General features: G+C 37.6%; 1 pseudogene; it reads right to left on the minus strand.

The window, feature by feature from the left end:
• Nucleotides 1-4,391: 4,391 nt before the first annotated feature.
• On the minus strand, nucleotides 4,392-5,531 carry LOC112319023 (small ribosomal subunit protein mS31 pseudogene; annotated as a pseudogene).
• Between the last annotated feature and the right edge of the window lie 276 nt (nucleotides 5,532-5,807).

The raw sequence follows: 5,807 nt of genomic DNA on the forward strand, positions 1-5,807 counted from the left end.
AGACAGCATCCTGATTCAGGGGGTCCAACCTTTTGGCGTCTCTGGGCCACACTGGAAGAAGAAGAGTTGTTTTGGGCCACACACTAAATACACAAACACTAGTGAAAACTGATGAGCAAAAAAAATGTCCATTCATAATTTGTGCGACATCTGCCACCACAGATAAGCATAAAGTCCTCACATAATAACCCTAATTATGCAGCGGCCCTTTCGATAATATTTTAAAATTGTTGAGCAGGTCCCAAGTTTGTGATTCCTAATACAGAAAATATACATATCTAAGTAACAAAACTTAATAGTAAAACTAAGTAATACCTTAAGTAAATTTACAGGTTTGTGTTGGGCCGCGTTTCTAGCCATCCTGCACTGCATCCTAGGTTGCACGCGGCCCATGGGCCACAGGTTGGACACCCCGTCATAAACCTTTTAAAATGCTCATAATCTCTTAGTCCTTGCAATTCCATTTTTAGGATTTATCGTAAGAAAATAATTATACCAACGAGAGAGGTACAAAGGTGTTTTAAGCATTGTTTACAACGTAGAAATCTTAGTGAAACAAAAATGTCCAGTGACATGGAATGGCATAAATTTTGGTGCACCTATCAAGTGGAAGGCTGTGCAGTTATAATGATACAGAGCTATATGCAAACCAAAGAAGGTACAGAGCTAAACTGACAACACGTTATCATTATATATGGCGTTCATAGTATGATCATATATTTTTGAAAAATACTGTACATATATATGTGCACAGAAATAAATCTGGACAAATACATACTAGGTGTGCACTGGTTAACGAGGAAGGGTGGGGTTAAGTGACATGACCTTTTTGCTTGTAAGTACATTTCTTCAATAAAAATAGGTTATGTGCCTAATTAAGTCAAAAAATAAATAAAACTTCTATGAACATTCATGTCTAAGTCTTCATGGGAACATATGTTTCATTTTGTTTTGGCAAATACCTAGGAATGAAGTGGCTGAGTCACATGCTGGGTGGATATTTCACATTATAAAGAAAAACCTGTCATACTTTTTGAATGTGGTTTATAGCATTTTGCATTTTCATCAGAACTGTATAAAAGTTGCAGTTTTTCCAAAACACTTGGCATTTAGCCAATCTAATTTAGCAGCAGCTAAATTTGTTCAGCTCTAGTGTTTGCGTTCCATCAGCTCATTGGAGTCTCCTCAGTGCTTTTGCAATTCAGGGGCAGTTTATATGATGATATAGGGGTTTCCCACCTGTGGACTCATCCTTTTCAGAATCTTCTCCTCAACCCCCAGCCACTCTAAGCCTGAAACCCTTTCCTTTGATCCCACAAGCTAATAAGACTATGGTTTTCTACTTGAGTTCTACCCATCCTGTGTCATAGACTGACCCTTAATGCAAATAGGAATATGGATTTAACTTGTTTTCACGGGTCGAATTCCCACCAGATTTTGCCTGCTTTTGATTGCTCTTCAATACTTTCTAATAAATAATTGATTATAAAGAAAAATCATTTTACTTGACCATGATGCCTATCCTACCCCTTTGGTTTAATATCTTTTTTTTCCCTCTTCTAATTTGGTTAAAATAAATTTTAACCACAGTGGACTTTTATTTTTCCTGCCACCCATTACCTATTCCATCTATGATAAAATGGTTTAAGTTTGTATCACTTTATTAAAACTGTTCAGGCAGAAGTCACTAATAAGTAATTTCCCACCAGGCTGAAAGGCCTTCTCACCCTCAGTTACATGTGAAATTAATGGCCTTGCTTGTTTTTTACTAACTGGGTCAGCTCCAAATTTCTAACCTCAATCTGCACATTTAAAATTGTAATATTTTTAGTTTTAATAAAGCTAAATGTGGTGTTATTTTTTCTAGAAGATGATTCTTTGAACAACTGTTTAAGATTTAAAGTTTTGCACTGAGATGTTAATACTTCTATCTATGTGATGTAAGCAATAGGCGTTAATCTGCATTTTAAAAGTCAATTTTTCGTCAAACTCTTATAGGTGCTAAAAATTTAGGGGTTGTAAAAGAGCAAAAATAACATTTCCACTGCATTTCTTCACATTTTGCTCAACGAACCCTCAAAAATATATTTTTTGCTCCATTTCCTAATATTGTTTAAAGAGATGCTGGTAGGGGGGAAAAGAAAACCAGGAAAATGCTAGCTAAGAGAACACAACCGGGGCTCTGCTCTGCATCTGGCTTCATCTGTGGAAAAGTAATCCTGTGCCAATTAGACCCTGGAATTTATAGTGTTTTTATAAGGCAAAGTGGTCAAGTTGGCGCAATGCAAAATGTAGCCAAATTTATAGGAAAATGTGTCACACAGGCTTTCCAAGTACATGTCAGAAGACATAACATTAAGTCAAACTACAGGTGAGCAAAGAATTTTTCTCCAGGGCAGGAAACAGATGTGTTGATTTTGGGGGGCAGAAATAACTCAGGAATCCATAGTACGAACAATTGTCCAAAGCCTTCTTAACACCTAGAAGAAGCCCAGACATTTCTCCGTATCTTAAAATGATCACAAAATTTACTGCTTTATTTAGTTATCAATACATGAAATTGATAAAGAATCACATCTCAGCTATAAATTTTTATTAAGAAATACTAAAATCACATTTTCCTGCTCTTAAAATTTTTCAGTGATTTCTAGATTTATCAAAGAGCTGTTGAAAACTGAGGCCGCTTATGCAGTTGAGTTCCAAATAAAAATCACTGACATGCTGACAACTCAGCACATACTTACTGACCACTCATAGTGTGCAGGGCTCTAAGAAACAGACTAATAAAAAATGTTAAGTGCAATGCTACAGAATAAGTATACTCCACCATAGAGGCAAATACCAAGCATGGGGACTAGAGGGAAGAATATGACTAACTCTTTTTGAAGGTCGTTCAGAGCAAAGGACATTTGTTAACAGTTTGAAGAAAGAGTAGGAGCTTGCTTGTGCACAAAACCAGAGAGCGCTCTCATTGCATTCAGGGAATGCTGCCCTAACTGGGATGAGACAATGGGGGAACGTGGCCTGAGATGAAGCTGTGGGAAGGTCAGCGGTAGAATTATGGAAAGCTCCATCAGGTAGAATTATCAATAGTAGACCAAGAAAGGACACAGTCACATTGGAATGTCAGATTCATTAATCAGGCTTTTTTTTTTTTTTTAATGACCTTGGGGATGACAATGCTAAAGGTAGGAAGACTTGTTAAGATTATAGTATGCTGAGTAAAGTATATGAGTGTAAACTAGGATGAAAAGGTTGTCAATTAAAGTTCTAGGGAGGAAGAAAGGAGGGAAGGAGAAAAAGCGGTTAGGAAAAAGGGAGGGAGAGAGGAAGTCAAATCTTATCCTCTCATTCCTCAGAGAGGGAAGCAGGTCGTGAGAGAGAAAAGCGCCTTATGCAGTCTGCAGAAATGGCATTTTAGAGGCTCCAGGCCAGAGACTCTTAATGCAGCAGAGCGAGGTTGGACTTTCAGCATTAATAAGAGACTTAAAAAATAATAACATCTGCAGAAATTTTACTGTCCTTGCTGATTTATTTAAAATAGTCATTTTAACCTCAAGAAAAGCATGTGTTGCTGATTGGAATGTAATGTTACTGGCAATGTCTTTGTACATATTTTCCAAGACTCCACGGAGTCGGCTCGGGTTTTTCTTCCCTTAGACCAGGACTCATGTTTGCCGACGTTCTGCTGCAGCACAATAAGATCCCTCTTTTCCTTCGTCCGTGTTTATGTATGTTGTGGTTATTATCAAACTTTTCAGGGCTAGAGTTAAATTTTTCAAGGTTATAGTTAAATTTTTATTTCTCTACCACCTCCCAAACTTTCCAAAAAGTAAGGAACTGCAGATGGCTTGTAAGATAATACATTTTTAGCAAAGCTAAGTGTTTGTTCACATTTTCCAGAACATTTGCATCCAAGAAGAGCCAAATGGGGATATATTTCCTCATTCTTTACTCATTTAAACACTGTTTGAGTTAAACATCTTGAGTTCAATGAGGTTAACTCTTAAAAAATAAATGTTTTATAACCATTCTACAGAATTTAGAACTGAATTGAAAACAGTTGGCTTATCACAACCTGTATCAATTAGGAAATTGATGCAAAGTTAATATTATCATGATTTCCAAGTTCCTATTTCTGTCAGTGCCAACACCGTTATTTCAGTCTCCTGGATCAAAAGCTTTGACATCACTTTTTGATTCTGCCTTCTTATTGCCCATTGTAAGTAAGTTACAAGTAAGCCGCTTTGCAACCTCATCTCAAACTGCCTCAGTCCTCCCAATAGTAATTAATCTCTCCATCACCTGTGTTCTCTTTTTTTCTAGTAAAATTATTTTGTTCAGATATAATATCAATGTCCAACAGCTTGAAATAAAAATCGACATGGTCTTCAATTGAACTATATGTCACTTTCTTTTAGAATGTCTATTTTTTTCATTAAAATAATTTTTAAACCACTCAGTGTGTTCCACTTTTTAACACTCAGATATGGGCTTTCAGAAAGGCCACATGTCACCAGCTCCATCGAGCAGTGAACTGGCCCTTGTTTTGGAAAACCCTTCAGGGAGTTACCCAGAAATATATGTTCATGAAATTCTGAATCATCATCACCAAAACCTGCTCCATTGTTAACTGGGAACTCCCACAGTTTTCCCTCTTCCATTCACTGGATCATCTCTTCAAAATCACTCTGCAAGGGTTGTTCATTTACTGCAGCTAACTGCTTGGCAAATTCCACATCTCAAGGCGAAGGGGCTTTTTCTGTTTCAAGTGTCTCTTAAGTAGCTGCCTTAAGATAAAAAATATCAAGTCCTTTCACCTTGAGTATATTTTTTCTAAAACCTTTTCTAAGATCAACAGTCTTCTCCTGCCAACATAACTGTCAGATCCTTCATGAAACCGAGTCTGATGAACTGGTCTGGCACTAACTCTAGCTGCGGCACATTTGGCAGCTTTCATACCTGATGTTATGTTACAGAATCTAATTTTAGGTCTTTCTTCATCTTTCTGCTCCATTGAGTTTTCCTCGTGCTGCTGGAGCTTCGTGAGCAGCTGGTTGCCTGCTTGTCAAAAGAGAGAGACACCGCACTGGCAGGCACAGTGGCCACCAACTCAGGACTCAGTGGCTCACTTTTCTTCTTTGGGACTTCTTCTGTAGCTTTTTGAAGCCTGCTGGTTGTATCCTCCAAACTGTTAAGTGGTCTTACGTTGGGCAGATTTGTGGTTTGTAAATCTACTGTGCTTAATTCGACTTTCATCCCCTTAATGATATTTTATAAGTTTCTTTTTTAGTATCCTCTTTTTCACTGTCCTGGCTCTCTGTTTCCTTGGAAACCTCATCAGTTGGATTGGATTTACCATCTTTCTTTCTATAGATCATGTCGTTACTGTCAAAATACCTTTGGATATTATTTTTTTTGTCCTGACCGGTCTATGAGGAGTACCAAGTAGCACAATTGCAGTCGCGGATGCCTCTGGGAGGTGGGAAAGGGGGAGAAGGAGGTAGGATCGCCCAGACTCTTGGAAACATTGCCCAGAAACAAACTGAACTGCGAACAAAACTAACGTGTCATCTCCTTCACCTCACTTATATCTTCTTAATTCTTTTACGTTTACTGTAACCATTATTAGTATATAACTTGTATTACAGCTGTAAAAATATATGTCTGCTTTACTGACAGAAGGGACAATATCTTATTCAATTTTTTAACCCCTGTAATGCCTGGTTTTCCATTACGTTCATACAACTACCAAACACTGTTTGGCACATAATAGGCATGTGGGAGCCAGTTAAAACATGTTTTTC

This window comes from Desmodus rotundus, chromosome 3 (assembly GCF_022682495.2).
Source record: "Desmodus rotundus isolate HL8 chromosome 3, HLdesRot8A.1, whole genome shotgun sequence".
NCBI classification, from domain to species: domain Eukaryota; kingdom Metazoa; phylum Chordata; class Mammalia; order Chiroptera; family Phyllostomidae; genus Desmodus; species Desmodus rotundus.